Source organism: Heloderma suspectum, chromosome 4 (assembly GCF_057233095.1).
Source record: "Heloderma suspectum isolate Gila_16-S chromosome 4, 16-S_ref, whole genome shotgun sequence".
Classification (NCBI taxonomy): domain Eukaryota; kingdom Metazoa; phylum Chordata; class Lepidosauria; order Squamata; family Helodermatidae; genus Heloderma; species Heloderma suspectum.
In genome coordinates, this window is record NC_139461.1 from 266,560,498 (window position 1) to 266,577,872 (window position 17,375).

The following is a 17,375-nucleotide window of genomic DNA, read 5'->3' on the forward strand; positions in this document are numbered from 1 at the left end:
CAGCATTCCCTGCACCTCCTCCAAGTCACTCATAAAAATGTTGAAGAGCACTGGGCCCAGGACTGAGCCTTGTGGTACCCCCGCTTGTTACCTCTCCCCAGTTTGAGAAGATCCCATTGATAAGCACTCTTTGAGTCCGATTCTGCAGCCAACTGTGGATCCACCGGATCGTTGTTTCATCTAGCCCACTTTGAGCTAGTTTGCTCATCAGGATGTCATGGGGCAATTTGTCGATAGCTTTGCTGAAGTCAAAGTATATTATGTCTACAGCATTCCCACGGTCCACAAGGGAAGTTACTTGATCAAAAAATGAGTTCAGATTCATTTGGCAGGATTTGTTCTTGACGAATCCATGTTGGCTTCGAGTAATCACTGCATTGTTTTCAAGGTGCTTGCAGATGGATTGCTTTATCATCTGCTCCAGAATTTTCCCAGGGATTGATGTCAGACTGATTGGTCTGTAGTTCCCAGGTTCCTCCTTTTTACCCTTTTTGAAGATAGGGACAATATTAGCCCTCCTCCAGTCATCTGGCACTTCCCCCGTCCTCCATGATTTCTTAAAGAGAATAGACAGTGGTTCTGAGAGTTCTGCCAGTTCCTTTATTACTCTAGGATGCAGTTCATCTGGCCCTGGAGATTTGAACTCAAAGTAATTAGGTGTTCCTTGACCATATGCCTATCAATCACAAGCTGCAATCCTGCCCCTTCAGCCTGTACTTCACCTTTGCCAGGGGGCTCATAGACCCTCTTTTGGGAGAAGACTGAGCCAAAGTAGGAATTGAGCACCTCTGCCTTTTGTCATCTGTTATCATTTTGCCATCCTTATTTAATAGCTGAGCCACCATTTCTTTCCTCTGTCTTTTACTATGCACGTATCTGAAGAAAGCCTTTTTGTTGCTTTTAGCATCCCTCGCTAACCTCAGCTCATTCTCAGCTTTAGCTTCCTGACACCATCCCTGCAATTCTGTGCTACCTGCCTGTACTTTTCCTTCATTGCTTGGCCTTCTTTCCACTTCCTATATGTGTCCTTTTTTGTTTTCAGGTCATCTCTAAGCTTTTTGTGAAGCCACATTGGCTTCTTCTGTTGTCTTCCTCCTTTTCTTCTTGTTTGAATTGTTTGTAATTGTGCCTTGAGAATTTCCTTTTTTAAAAGCTTCCACCCATATTGGACTCCTTTTCTCGTTAGAGTCACTTGCCATGGGACCTTACTTATCATTGTTCTGAGTTTATTAAAATCAGCTTTCCTAAAATCCAGGGTATGTGTTTGACTACACTTGGCTTTTGCTTCCCTTAGAACCAAGAACTCAAGTATAACATGGTCGCTTTCCCTGAGTTCCTGTAACTGCTACTTTATCCACTAAGTAATCTCTGTTGGTTAGGATCAAGTCAAGGATAGCCGATCCTCTAGTTCCTTCCTCTACTTTCTGTAGGAGGAAGTTATCCGCCACGCAAGTCAGGAATTTCCTGGAGGGGTCATGTTTTGCAGAATTTGTCTCCCAACAAATATCAGGGAAATTGAAGTCCCCCATTACTACTACATGATGGCTATTTGCTTTTCAAAAGTTTCATCCTCGTCTTCTCCTTGATTGGGTGGCTGGTAGTAGACTCCAACCACCATGTTCCTTTTATTCTTTGCTCCATTTATTTTGATCCAGATGCTCTCGATGGGGCTACCAAGTTCATCCTCCTGTATTTCTGTGCAGAGATATGTATTTTTCACATATAGTGCAACCCCACCTCCCTTTCTGTTCCTCCTGTTCTTTTTGAACAAGTTATACGTGGGCTAACTAGTTGAGGCTCAGTCCAGACAAGCAAGACGTAGTGTTGGTTAGCAGGAAAACTAATCCAAGATTGGAGGTACAGCCTGTTCTGGGTGGCGTGGCATTCTCTCTGAAGGATCAGGTCCACAGCTTCGGGACATTTCTGGAACTGGCATTAATCCTAGAGAGTCAGGTAGCTGCTGTGGCCAGAAGCACCTTTCCCCCGTTTTGAATGGTGTGCCAACTGTACCCCTTCCTGGAGAAGGCAGATCTACCCACAGTGATCCATGCCTTCATCACCCTGGTTTAGATTATCGCTATGTGGTCTACTGGATTAGATGGACAAATACCTGATATAAAGTAGCTTCCTATGTTCTTGACTTACTGTCTGTCACAGTGGTTGGAGATTTTGTGCTTTGTGCTTTTGCCAAAACATTTATGAGCTCTGTCCTGGAGAACTTTAGTACATATGTGTGGAAGCAGTTGTATGTGCCTAAGAGACACTTTGGATCCTGATCAATGTTTTTAGAAGCTGTATATATTTCTCAAGTATAGAAATCTTCTGCAACTGTTCAACTTGAAAATAAATCTTAATAGTGTTTTTTCTGAGTAGAATAAAACAATGATTTAAGGCGAAAACATATGGATGTTTAGACTTTTTTTTGTCTAAACATGCATAGGATTGTGCCCTTAGAGAGCTTTAACATGACTTATCATATCAGTCCTATTCACCTTAGCATTGCCAGCAAATCCCCAGAACAAGGTGACTGGAGACCAGGGGCAGTAGAGAACTCTACCTGTAAGCAAGCAAACCTGGATTTTGGCAAGCATGTGCTTATTCTGAAGACAAGCTGTGTTCCATATTAGATACATTGCTTTCATCATATGTATGAATGCATTTGGTGTGAAATAAAGGGTCAAGAAGGTTGAGGTACCATCTATGAGAAAACATTTTCCAGATTTTGGCTTTCTCCAAGGTAATATGCAAGCGCAATTAAAACAGAACCTGGAAATACAGAGTACAGTACCCTATTCAAAGCTTGTTGTATGAGCTGAACTCCCTTCATTGATAGTTTTCCAAAACACACAGCTGCAATAATCTTTATCCAGGGGCAGGGAATAAATTAAGTCTGAACACCTCCTCTACATATAGTGTGGTACAGTGTGCAGCCCTGTACGCTGTATAACCTCTTATTGGTAATGGAAAGCTAAAGCAGGCAGGAGTGGAAAACCTGTCTGACCAAAGGTTTTCTTCTTTAAACAGCAGACAAATAAGAAGAAAAATCTGATTAAGTAGAAGGCAGCTTAATCGCTGTGATGTCCTGTTGCTGTAACAATGTCTGCTGGAGTCGTCAAACCTTTCAGTTGGGCACCAAGCCAAAACATATTCAGAAATTGACAGGGAGGGATGAAATGCCAGGGGCATCCTGCTGTGCAGGTAGTAGCAAACAGAGTCTCCACAGATGATCAACTAATGTAAATAAATGTGCCATTCTAACAGGAGCAGTAGAAACCACTAGATTTAAAAGTTGGGTAAAATTTTCCATTCTCTCTCTATGATTTTCACTTCATCCTTTACTTGTAAAGTCCACTCCTGAGACTGAAATCTGAAGATGGATCCTCTCCAAATCACTTCGTGAAGAGTGCAGTCATGATCTCTGTCCTGATGCATTTTTCTTTCATCTCTCCCAGTTGTGCTGACCAGAGAAACACGATGGAAGAATCTTAAAATAGATTGTTTAAAACACAGAAGAACATGTTCTAGTTAAATGTAATCAAGTAGATTCAGATAGTAAAAGGTATTGGAATATTTGCAGTCTTGGTAAACAAGTGGTCTCAAAGACTTGGTGAGCAGAGCCCATGTACAGCATACTTTGAATTAAGAACCCATAGCAATATTATGGAGACTGGAATGCTAAGGTGGGTAGTCAAACGACACCTGGAATTACAGGCAAGCATGGTCTGGGAGAACAAAATGAAGCAGGACATAGGCTGATAGAATTTTGCCAAGACAACTCACTGTGCATAACAAACACTCTCTTCCAGCAACCTAAGAGACGACTTTATACATGGACTTCACCAGATGGTCGACACCGAAATCAGATTGACTACATCCTTTGTAGCCAAAGGTGGCAGACATCTATGCAGTTGGTAAAAACAAGACCTGGAGTTGATTATAGTTCAGATCACGAACTTCTTATTGCACAATTTAGAATCAGACTAAAGAGAATAGGGAAGACCCACAGATCAGTTAGATATGAGCTCACTAATATTCCTAATGAATATGCAATGCAGGTGAAGAATAGATTTAAGGGACTAGATTTAGTAGATAGGGTCCTGGAAGAACTATGGACAGAAGTTCGCAACATTGTTCAGGAGGAGGCAACAAAAAACGCCCCAAAGAAAAAGAAAACCAAGAAGGCAAGATGGCTGTCTGCTGAGACACTGCAAGTAGCCCAAGAAAGAAGGAAAGCAAAAGGCAACAGAGATAGGGGGAGATATGCCCAATTAAATGCAAAATTCCAGAGGTTAGCCAGAAGAGATAAGGAATTATTTTTAAATGAGCAATGCGCGGAAGCGGAAGAAGATAATAGAATAGGAAGGACAAGAGACCTCTTCCAGAAAATTAGAAACATCGGAGGTAAATTCCAGGCAAAAATGGGTATGATCAAAACCAAAGATGGCAAGGACCTAACAGAAGCAGAAGAGATCAAGAAAAGGTGGCAAGAATATACGGAAGATCTGTATAGGAAGGATAATAATATCGGGGATAGATTTGACAGTGTGGTCAGTGAGCTAGAGCCAGACATTCTGAAGAGTGAGGTTGAATGGGCCTTAAGACGCATTGATAATATCAAGGCAGCAGGAGATGATGGTGTCCCAGCTGAACTGTTTAAAATCTTGCAAGATGATGCTGTCAAGGTGATGCATGCCATATGCCAGCAAATTTGGAAAACTTAAGAATGGCCAACAGATTGGAAAAAATCAACTTATATCCCCATGCCAAAAACGGGAAACACTAAAGAATGTTCAAACTATCAAACAGTGGCACTTATTTCACATGCCAGTAAGGTAATGCTCAAGATCTTGCAAGGTAGACTCCAGCAATTCATGGAACGAGAATTGCCAGATGTACAAGCTGGGTTTAGAAAAGGCAGAGGCACTAGAGACCAAATTGCCAATATCCGCTGGATAATGGAGAAGGCCAGGGAGTTTCAGAAAACATCTATTTCTGTTTTATTGACTATTCCAAAGCCTTTGACTGTGTGGATCATAACAAATTGTGGCAAGTTCTTGGTGATATGGGGATACCAAATCATCTTGTCTGCCTCCTGAGGAATCTGTATAACGACCAAGTAGTAACAGTAAGAACAGACCATGGAACAACGGACTGGTTTAAGATTGGGAAAGGAGTACGGCAGGGTTGTATACTCTCACCCTACCTATTCAACCTGTACGCAGAACACATCATGCGATATGCTGGGCTTGATAAAGCCAAGGCTGGAGTTAAAATCGCTGGAAGAAACATTAACTATCTCAGCTATGCAGATGATACCACTTTGATGGCTGAAAGCGAGGAGGAGCTGAGGAGCCTTATGACGAAGGAGAAAGAAAAAAGTGCAAAGGCTGGGTTGCAGTTAAACCTCAAAAAAGCCAAGATTATGGCAAACAGCTTGATTGATAACTGGCAAATAGAGGGAGAAAACGTGGAGGCAGTGACAGACTTTGTCTTTCCAGGCACAAAGATTACTGCAGATGCTGACTGCAGCCAGGAAATCAGAAGATGTTTACTTCTTGGGAGGAGAGCAATGACAAATCTTGATAAAATAGTTAGGAGCAGAGACATCACACTGACAACAAAGGTCCACATAGTTCAAGCAATGGTATTCCCCGTAGTAACCTATGCCTGCGAGAGCTGGACCATAAGGAAGGCTGAGCGAAGGAAGATAGATGCGTTTGAACTGTGGTGTTGGAGGAAAATTCTGAGAGTGCCTTGGACTGCAAGAAGATCAAACCAGTCCATACTCCAGGAAATAAAGCCAGACTGCTCACTTGAGGGAATGATATGAAAGGCAAAACTGAAGTACTTTGGCCAAGTAATGAGAAGACAGGACACCCTGGAGAAGATGCTGATGCTAGGGAAACTGGAAGGCAAAAGGAAGAGGGGCCGGCCAAGGGCAAGATGGATGGATGACATTCTGGAGGTGACGGACTCGACCCTGGGGGAGCTGGGTGTGGTGACGGCCAACAGGAAGCCCTGGTGTGGGCTGGTCCATGAAGTCACGAAGAGTTGGAAGCAACTGAACAAATAAACAACAAGCAATATTATGAATTGATAACTGCATATTAATAGGTAATAGCAAAAACTTGCAATTTCTACACAATTTTGATAACTCCTATAACTGAAAAGTTAGTTTGGCTTCAACATTCACAGTCTTATTCAATGGCAACTGGAGTCATCATTCATTAACAGTGCAATTAACAGTCATTAACAGTCAACAGTCATTAGCATTAAAAGTATAGCTGAATAGGGCTTACTCCCAGGTAATTGTGTATAGGATTATAGGCTAAATTATGTAAAAGACTGAAGTTTTTAAAAAAATCTTGTTCTCCCTTTAGTTGTGTACATAGAAGCATGTTAGCCTAGAACAGGGGTGGGCAACATATGGCCAAAGGCTGCATGCAACCCTCCATGGAGAGTTTTGGGGCTCCTGCTGTGTTCCCTACCACCACTGCCAATGGGCTCCTTCACACCAACCTTTTATATTGAGATTGCTCCTTCACAGAAGTTTGTGGGCTCTTTACATGATGGCGTAATCATTCAGGGCGTCTCCTGCACTAAATGCCCTTTGTTCCATTTTTAAATAGATTGCAGATAATGAGCTATCAAATTACCCCGTTGTGTTCCGCTTCAGTTTCCTCCGTGAAAAGAGTAAAAGTGGCAAGAAGAGGAGCAAGATCAATGAAAGAGAATGGAAGACTCAGATATGGGGAGAAGGAGGGGGAAGGGGGTGGGGGAAAAGGAAGCTGGTGAAAAAGGGAGTAGTAATCCTACATTTAAAATGGAAGCAGAAAGCCCCATTTTAAATGCAGGATTTTAGGATGGTGTTGAGATGCCCATAGCTGCCACCACACCACCAGATTCCCAACGATTCTGCTGGGAGACAAAACATGTACAGAGTGCAGACCTTGTTTCCTAGCAGAATCACTAGGAATTCAGCCACATGGCCATGTCTGGTGATGGTGCAGCCACTTCCAGCAGCAGGGGAGGGGTGTGGCCCACAATACATTGGGGGGGCAATGTGCCTTCCCCCAAACCACCAAAGTTGCCCAACTCTGGTCTAGAAGATATCAATATGCCTAACCAATTAGTCCAAACTCTCCAGAAGTAAATCTATTGTAATTGAGATTATAGCATGACACAATAGCCAAGATGTATCTCAGTACTGCTAGTACAACAATTAGGCTGAATCTTCACATAGCAGTTATACCGTTAATCATAACTATTGGTGCCCACTGGTGTTATGTGTACCAATAGTTATGATAATCGTATGATAACGGTATAACTGCTATGTGTAGATTCAGCCTTAGAGGCAACTCCCATTGGGCCCAACATTTATTCATGAAGTCATCCTGCATAAGCCTGAGGGCTCATAATATAACAGCATAAGATTCAGAATATGTTGTCCCAACAAGTGTGTGCTGGGTTGGCAATTTGTGGGTGGGAGAAGAGAGAACGAATTTCTCTTTTGGACAGGTAATTTTTTGACCATTTTTTTCATTGTATTTAGTGAACAGAAACTACAGCAGTAATTGATACATTATGGAACAGAGCTGTTCCCAAGGTTTTCTGGTACTCAAGTACAAAATACAAGTGCATCTGACATAATGAAGAGGAAGAGTACACATGTATAAAAACCCTAGGAATGTCACAAGTATTTGAATAGGGATGTTTGAAAAAGCAAGTACCAATGTTTGAATGCTTGAAAGCACATCAAACAGGGCCCTGCTCACCTTGATACTGCAAGTACCACCTCCCCTTTCCCCTACTCCAAAGCCCAGTAACTTATCTTGGGCACAGAAAGGATGCAGGTGGCAGCAGGCACCCTCAGGGACCTGGCAGGGCATTGTCTCCTCTCCCTCTGCAGGCCCCCATGCCCCATCCCAGCCTTCCTGAGGGGCTTTTCAAGGGTGCAGATGTCTGCTGGGGTGGGGAGGAAGGGGCCAGAATCCTCCCTTCTGGGAACTTCCTTAAGTTAACTCTTCTTAGTATCCAAGCCAATACAAAAACACTACCAGGAAGAGGACCTTTTCTGCTGTGGCACCCCAGCTGTGGAATGAACTCCTTAGAGAGGTTTGCCTGGCACCTAACTGTACTCTTTTCAACTCCAGGTAAAGACCTTTTTATTTTTCAAGCATTTTAGCATTCTGCTCTTTTAGCTTTGCTGTTTTAAATCTGTTACTATATTTTAAACCTCTACATCACTGCTAGGTTTTATTCTGGTTGTATTTTCATACTGTAGTTCTACATTTTTATATTTTTTTATATTGCTTTTATGCTGTACTTTGTGGTCTGCCAAGTGAGCTTCGGCTATTGGGTGGTATAGAAATGTAATAAATAAATGAATAAATAAATAAATAAAAATACGTAACTCCAAACTGACATATTCAGTAGAACAACAAATGTCTATGGATCTCCGCTTACGCTTTAATCAGCAAAAAAACTTGTTCTATGTCTATTGGATGCCACAACGTCTCTTTAATAAGTGTTTGTCTAAGGTGGCTAATTGCTGAAGGTATAACACAACTAATGCTGCTTTTAACCGTATGTTTTGGAATATTGGGCAATGCCCAATAGTTGCCTCTTTTGGGGAGGAGGTTATTATACAGATACTCTTTGTATTGGGTTCCAGTATTGGGAAAAAGGCGGGATATAAATAAATATAATAAATAAATAAATAAATAAATAAATAATTGGAACACTCTTTAATATTTAATGATGTACATGTTCTCTTAACTTATCTACTTGCTTCCTGGAAGTTAATGCACGGTCAGAAATGGATTCTCCGTGTGCTTTTGACAGCTGAAAGACTGATATTACAACGTTGGAAGGATAAACACTCACCTCCTATAATGCAATGCATTGAGGACGTAACAATACTTTCAACGTGGCTGGCTGTGGAATGCTGGGAGTTGGAGGACCTTTTTCTGTCTAAACATGCATAGGATTGTGTCCTTACATGGATATTTGGTCTGCTATTTTCATCTGTCTGTCTCTGTCTGTCTGTATTCATATATGTATAGTTTCATATGCATACATTGAAATTGATATATTCATATTTATGTAGCTACAATTTTTTATTTCTCTCTTGTTTGTCTTGTCTGTTGAAATTTTACAATACAAATTTATTTTAAAAATCAATATAACAACATTAGGAATAACAATAATATGTTCCAGCCGCTCTTCCTCTGACTCTCTCCAGCCAAGCAGATTTTCTGGGCTTTGGCCTTGGAGAAGTACATAACCTTTATTACTTTCTGCACCAAAATGGGAATGTTAAAAACTCCATTGGGGAGGGGAGTGTGTTACCCAGCATTGCTGGGCACCAGCATCTATGGTAGCAGTGCTGGTCTTACAGCTGGGAGCTAGTTTTGGGTTTTCTCAGGCACTGTGAAGAGTTACAGCAATCTGCAAGACTGGTTTGACCAAGAACCATAGTGGAACAGCAAAAAATGAACATGTGTACTCAGGAAATGATAGCTCTACACTATTCCCTCCAAGTCTCTGAAGAGTTATTGTCTCCACAAAGCCTTAGTTGCAGTGGCACAAATCTCTCCTTGCGCTTCTGTACTTTTGTGGTCCCTTTGGATCAGGCTGCCTTTCAACTAAGTCAAATGCTCAATTGTTTAACAATTGCTAAAATCCACTTGGTATATAACATTATGTCTAGCTTGTAAAAAAAACCTCCTTCACTATTGTTGTTGTTGTTGTTCAGTCGTTCAGTTATGTCCGACTCTTCGTGACCCCATGGACCACAGCACGCCAGGCCTTCCTGTCCTGCGCTCTCTCCTGGAGCGTGCTCAAGTCCATATTCACTGCATCAGTGATACTATCTAGCCATCTCATCCTCTGCCATCCCCTTCTCCTTTTGCCTTCAGTCTTTCCCAGCATCAGGGTCTTTTCCAGAGAGTTTTCTTTTCGCATTAGGTGGCCAAAATATTTGAGCTTCAGCTTCAGTATCTGTCCTTCCAATGAGCATTCAGGGTTGATTCCCTTTAGGATTGACTGATTTGACCTCCTTGCAGTCGGGACTGATTTGACCTCCTTGCAGTCGGGACGCGTAAGAATCTTCTGCAGCACCACAGTTCGAAAGCATCAATTCTTCGGCGCTCAGCCTTCCTTATAGTCCAGCTCTCACAGCCATACGTTACTACTGGGAAAACCATAGCTTTGATTATGTGGACCTTTGTCAGCAAGGTGATGTCTCTGCTTCTTACTATGCTGTCTAGGTGTGCCATAGCTTTTCTCCCAAAGAGCAAGCGTCTTTTAATGTCATGGCTACAGTCACCATCTGTGGTGATCTTGGATCCCAAGAAAATAAAATCTGTCACTGCTTCCATTTGTTCCCCTTCCATATACCAGGAAGTGATGGGGCCAGATGCCATGATCTTAGTTTTTTTCATGTTGAGTTTCAAACCAGCTTTTGCACTCTCCTCTTTCACCCTCAACAAGAGGCTCTTTAGATCCTCTTCGCTTTCTGCCATTAGGGTGGTATCGTCTGCGTATCTGAGGTTGTTGATAATTCTCCCAGCAATCTTAATTCCAACCTGTGATTCATCCAACCCGGCGTTTCTCATGATGTACTCTGCATATAAGTTAAATAAGCAGGGTGACAATATGCAGCCTTGTCGTACTCCTTTCCTAATTTTGAACCAATCGGTTGTTCCAGGTCTGGTTCTTACTGTTGTTTCTTGACCCTCGTACAGGTTTCTCAGGAGACAAGTAAGGTGGTCTGGTACTCCCATCTCTTTCAGAATTTGCCACAGTTTGTTGTGATCCACACAATCAAAGGCTTTAGCGTAGTCAATGAAGCAGAAATAGAGGTTTTTCTGGAATTCTCTTGCTTTCTCCATGATCCAGCGAAAGTTGGCGATTTGATCTCTAGTTCCTCTGCCTCTTCGAAACCCAGCTTGTACTTCTGGTAGTTTTCGGTTCGCATACTGCTGAAGCCAAGCTTGTAGGATGTTGAGCATCACCTTGCTGGCATGTGAAATGAGCGCAATTGTACGGTAGTTTGAACACTCTTTGGCGTTGCCCTTCTTTGGAATTGGAATGTAAACTGACCTTTTCCAGTCTTGTGGCCACTGTTGAGGGTTCCAAATTTGTTGGCATATTGGGTGCAGCACTTTAACAGCATCATCTTTTAGGACTGTAAATAGCTCAGCTGGAAGACTGTCATCTCCACTAGCTTTGTTGTTAGTAATGCTTCCTAAGGCCCACTTGACTTCACTCTCGAGGATGTCCGGCTCAAGTTCAGTGACTGCACTATCATGGCTATCAGGGACATTCAGATCTTTCCTGTATAGTTCTTCTGTGTATTCTTGCCACCTCTTCTTAATCTCATCTGCTTCTGTTAGGTCCCTGCCTTCTTTGTCCTTTATCATGTCCATCTTTGCACAAAATGTTCCCTTGAGATCTCCGATTTTCTTGAAGAGATCTCTAGTCTTTCCCATTCTGTTGTTTTCCTCGATTTCTTTGCATTGTTCATTTAAGAAGGCCTTCTTGTCTCTCCTTGCTATTCTCTGGAACTCTGCATTCAGTTGGATAGATCTTCTCCCTTGCTTTTCGCTTCCCTTCTTTCCTCAGCTACTTGTAAAACCTCATCAGACAGCCACTTTGCTTTCTTGCATTTCTTTTTCTTCGGGATGGATTTAGTTGCTGCCTCCTGAACTATGTTACGGACCTCCATCCATAGTTCCTCAGGCACTCTGTCTATCAGGTCTAAACCCTTAAATCTATTCCTCACCTCCACTGTATATTCATAAGGGATATGATTGAGGTCATACCTGAATGGTTTAGTGGTTTTCCCTAAGTTCTTCCATTTAAGCCGAAATTTTGCAAGAAGCAGCTCATGATCTGAGCCACAGTCAGCTCCAGGTCTTGTTTTTACTGACTGTATAGAGCTTCTCCATCTTTGGCTGCAAAGGACATAATCAATCTGATTTCGATATTGACCATCTGGTGATGTCCATGTGTAGAGTCGCCTCTTGTGCTGTTGGAAAAGAGTGTTTGCTATGATCAGCGTGTTCTCTTGGCAAAACTCTATTAGCCTTTGTCCTGCTTCATTTTGTACACCAAGGCCATGCTTGCCTGTTATCCCGGTGATTTCTTGACTTCCTACTTTAGCATTCCAATCCCCTATGATGAAGAGGACATCTTTTTTTGGTGTTATTTCTAGAAGGTGTTGTAGGTCTTCATAGAACCGATCAACCTCAGCTTCTTCGGCCTCAGTGGTTGGGGCATAGACTTGAATTACTGTGATGTTGAATGGTTTGCCTTGGATTCTTACTGAGATCATTCTATCATTTTTAAGATTGTACCCCAGTACTGCTTTTCCCACCCTTTTGTTGACTATGAGCGCTACTCCATTTCTTCTGAGGGATTCTTTCCCACAGTAGTAGATATGATGGTCACCTGAATTAAATTCGCCCATGCTTTTCCATTTTAGTTCGCTGATTCCCAAGATGTCGATGTTCAATCTTGCCATCTCATGTTTGACCACCTCCAGCTTACCTTGAGTCATTGATCTTACATTCCAGGTTCCTAAACAATATTGTTCTTTACAGCATCGGATTTTCTTTTCACCACCAGACACATCCACAGCTGAGTGTCCTTTCGGCTTTGGCCTAGCCGTTTCACTCTTTCTGGCGCTACTTGGAAATACCCTCTGCTCTTCCCCAGTAGTATATTGGACACCTTCCGACCTGAGGGGCTCATCTTTCGGCATCATATCTTTTAGCCTTGTGATACGTTCCATGGGGTTTTCTTGGCAAGAATACTGGAGTGGGTTGCCATTTCCTTCTCCAGTGGACCACATTTTGTCAGAACTCTTTGCCATGACCTGTCCGTCTTGGGTGGCCCTGCACGGCATAGCTTATAGCTTCACTGAGTTACGCAAGCCCCTTCACCACAACAAGGCTGTGATCCATGATCATAGTGATCCTTCGCTATGCGACACTAATAATCCCCAAAATAAAGTTAACCAGAACCATAGAGTAAAACCTACAATTTAAAAAAAAATCTTATCAGGCTTGGTTAAGATGTTGTAAAAGCAGTATCTTTTAACACCTTTTATTATACAAGGGTCAAGGGGTTTTAATGTTTCTTAAGAGCAGCTTCAAATAGCCCACATACTGGGTTACTGCATCTTTCATATAGCTGCTGTATAAACAAGCACATTTTATGCAGGAAATGACATAACCATGTAAAAGTGTACATGGAGTTTAGGCACATATTCAAACACTAATGGGAATGCATTGTTTTAAATGGCATACTTTTATGTTTACCTATTCGGCTTAGTTCTCATATTTTAGCCAAATGCAACAAAAATAACCGACACATACCTGTCTCATAGTGTACTGTTTATTTGAAATTTGGACCTTTACAAAGACTCACTAGGGACAGATAATGACCCTAGAAAGTAAATACAAATGAAGCATTCTGTGTGTGTGTGTGTGAGAGAGAGAGAGAGAGAGAAACTTGCCATCATAAAGGTGGAAAGCTGAACTTTTAACCTGTATTATTTTACCACTCATGTTCCTTCTCATTTTTACCATTCAGCTAATGCGAATTCCCCAGTGGAAAGCAGGGCAGTTGGCAGTAACAATAATTTGGGATGCTAGTCTTCACATTCTGTATTAGAATCTGCCAGCTGATTGAGTAATCGGTATGGATTCTTATGCATTCTACTTTGTGTCTATATATACTTTTTCATGCTTCTAGATATTGGCTACACAAACACACTCATGTATCTATGAAATAAAACACAACATATTCACAAGTAAACGTGTCTAAGGTTACACAGTCACATGATATCATAAATGAAACTCAGGATTCACAGTTAAAGTTTGTTCAGTCTGGGAATTTGGATTATATTAAAACATGTAAATCATATCTTGGATGAGACCAGTGATTCATCTAGATCAGCTTTCTGTCTTTGGAAACCATTAAGGAAGCTCACAAGCTCGGTGATGCCCATTTCTTCTTGGTTTCCAGAATCTGTTAGTCTGTAGTATACTTTTCATGGAAGTGGTATGACAGCTACCAGTAGATATCTTCCATGAATTTATTGGACTTTCTTTTTTAAAGACAGTGCTAGTGGCTGTCATGGCATGAATTCCAGTGTGTTCATCATGTGTTATGCAAAGAAGTACTATACACACTTACCTGGAAGTCCCATTGAACTCTGAGGGGCTTACCTTTGAGTAGACACACATAGGATTGCACCATTAATTATGCACGATCCGTTTCACTAGGTGCCATGAATAATTAAGACTGAATTGTTTTCTGTCTTCATATCAGGTATGATTTTATATATAGGGCTTTTCTACATGAAGCGTTTATCATGCGCTCATCATTCCCTAATCATGGTTGTTTACGGCTTCTTTAGACATCATTGTGACCCTCCAGTTTCGCTTCAGTGTCTGATGAGCATTTTTGGCAAGTTTTTTTAGAGGAAGGAAAATGCAGCATTTAATTGTAAAAGTGAAAGAAACTGCTTTTTTCACTTGTGCATTTGTGCTATTCCACTATACCACAGTGCCAGCTAGAGGTTACATAGTGGAAAAGCAGGAAAGGAAATGCTCCTCGTGTAGTGTTCTGATCTAAGGTCTCCAGTGAAATCAAAAGGAGATACAGCGGATTAACAGCTGATTATCAGCCGCGTGTATAACAGCTCATAAACTTATGATTCCAATTATCCAGTCGTATCCTCCCATTCAAACTCAAAGCATTTCTAGCCTTTTCTTTTTATAGGTCTATGTAGTTAATAGAGGTGCTTAGTCAGCACTTAAAAAAAACATATCTTTTTCTCTTTTAGGTCCAAATATGTCACAATTCAAGTTTCTATTAGTAGTTGTCATTAGTACCTACCAGTACCAGTAATGATGCTGGCAAACGTAATGCTTTGTAGCGAGCCTAGATTGATGTACCTGGATTGATGCGGCTTCACTCGTTGTTGCCACCACTGCTGCCGAACCTCTGCCTTCGATGAGGAGGAGGAAGAGGACTGCAGGTCCATCTTCATTCTGGCTATCGGCAATGGTGAGTAAACACCATATGACGTCAGGCAGGCAGGCCACGTGAAAACAACCAACCAGAAAGGAGCTATATAACGTGCTGATGCATGACATCGTGCTGCAGTATGCAATTCCAAACTACAGCTCCCAAGATGCACCTTGATATGCCACATGCACAAAAACTCATATACATGGAACAAGATTTTGTATTAAATGAGAACCATGTGAGCATCTGAGCTCACATGGATGAATTTATTACTTTCCAAGTAAATAATGAATTAGCTCAGGGTAAGTTCACCCATCACTAGTTACCAGCTGAGGAAATTCAAATTCCCAACATATTTTTAAGTTTAAAAAGGTCTAATAGACAATTCTGAAATATTTTTTCTCCCAGGATGCTGCTATAGTGAGGTGGGTATCCCTACATAGGTCAGTATATGAGAAGCTCTACATTCTATACCTCTAATCTTCCAGGGTGCGGGGGAGGTTGTTGGAGAGCAATTTCTTCATTTGGATAGGAGGGATATTTTACTTGTTTGGGTGGGCCCTTTCATATTGATGGCCTTTTCTACTGATCACCAGGCATGGGCTTAGTCATCTTTGTCATCTTCATGATATGTCATCTTCATATTATATCATATCATGAAGTCATCTTCATGATATGTGGGAAAGTTCAAACTATGAGTTCCTTAAGTTGCAGAGACTCGTTATGGCAATGGTTTTCAAAAGCATGAGAGAAGACACCTCAGGGGTGTGTGGACATTTTAGCTCACTGGCCATTTAATTACAAGTCTTGATTATTCCCAGAGATAGGCCTTGGAATCAGTCAGCCCCCTTCCAGTTGTTTCCCTCACCCTTTGGTGATGGTGTTGGGGCAATGGGGCAACACTTTAGTTTTGACAACCTATTTGCTTTATGTGGTTGCTCTCTCGAGTATTGTAAATAATTTTGTGGGACCATGTGACTTTGCTCCCTTCGTTTACCAGCTGAGGAAATCCAAATGTATTGTTATCTCAAAAATAAGGAAACCCAACTGGTTTAACTATGTCATGTCTGAACATAAAGCAAGCATTCACTGTTATCTTTGGGGTTTTCATGCAGTATCAATGGATTATAGCTAGCTGAGGGTACAAGAGCTATTTATGGATAGATACACATAAACATCAGTCCTGTGAATGGATCAATGTGCATTGGGGGGAGCCTGCCTCCATGTGCATTGGGGGGAGCCTGCCTACATGTGCATTGGGGGGAGCCTGCCCACATGTGCTACATATAGTTGGGGTGCTTGTCTTGGGAAGGCATTCTAACCAGACCAAGAGTGATGCAGTTGAAGTCCTATGCCAAATTAATTCTTGGTCCAGAACGGATCAAACCATAGAGGTTAGACTGTTAGGACTAATTTGGGGTGGAATCCAATGCTGCCACTCTGCTTATGCCATTGATGTAGCACCAGAGCTCCAGCACAATGCCAACAGTGTATGCTGGTGTGATGGGTTTCCCTGGAAAACCTATCATGGCAGCATACGCTATTGGTTATGCACTAGAGATCACTTATGCTATAGCCCTATATCAATTGTATAAGCGGAGCGGCAGTGTGGGATACTGTCCTCGGTGTTTACAGACATACTTAATTAGAGTGCTCAAGCCACTGTGGAAATGAGTGCTCACTCATTTTTGGTCAAATGATTGCTGCAGAATTTTGTTCAGGGGAAACCAGTTTCAAGCAGATGCTGGCTTTGCACAGCGCTGATTGGCTGGCCCTGGTGGCATCATTAAGCTACCTCCCCCTCTTTTTGGAACAGTTTATCAGCTTTTAAAAACCTGATTTTTAAAATAAAGGTTTTGAACAAATGTTTGATCAACAGCCCAACCAAAGCATGGGGGGAGGCTGAAAGAGGAAATCAGCATTGGGTGTCATTTAAGGAGCAAAGGCAGTGGAAGCTGAGCCCACCCCACAGCAGAAGAAACCACACGCACTCCTGTTCGTATGCGCATCTGAGCACACACAGTCTTCTCTCCCACTCATTTTGTCACAGCATGTGAATATGGAAATATCAAAATAAACAGTTTTTCACATAAATTGAGACTGCAAGGAAGGAAATTAACTCTGCCTTCCATTCTGCTCTCTAGACACTGGGCTGGATCCAGGATTTGCCTTCCATGAGAGGGAAGCTTCTGCTTACAGAAAGTTCTTCTGCCCAATTTTTGGAAAATCCCCCCCATACCACAGCTCACCCCATTTAGCAGGGTCTCTTGATGCTCTGTGTAGCATTTTCAGGGGCTGGAGGGGCTGCAGTCAGAAGGAGGGGATGGGGA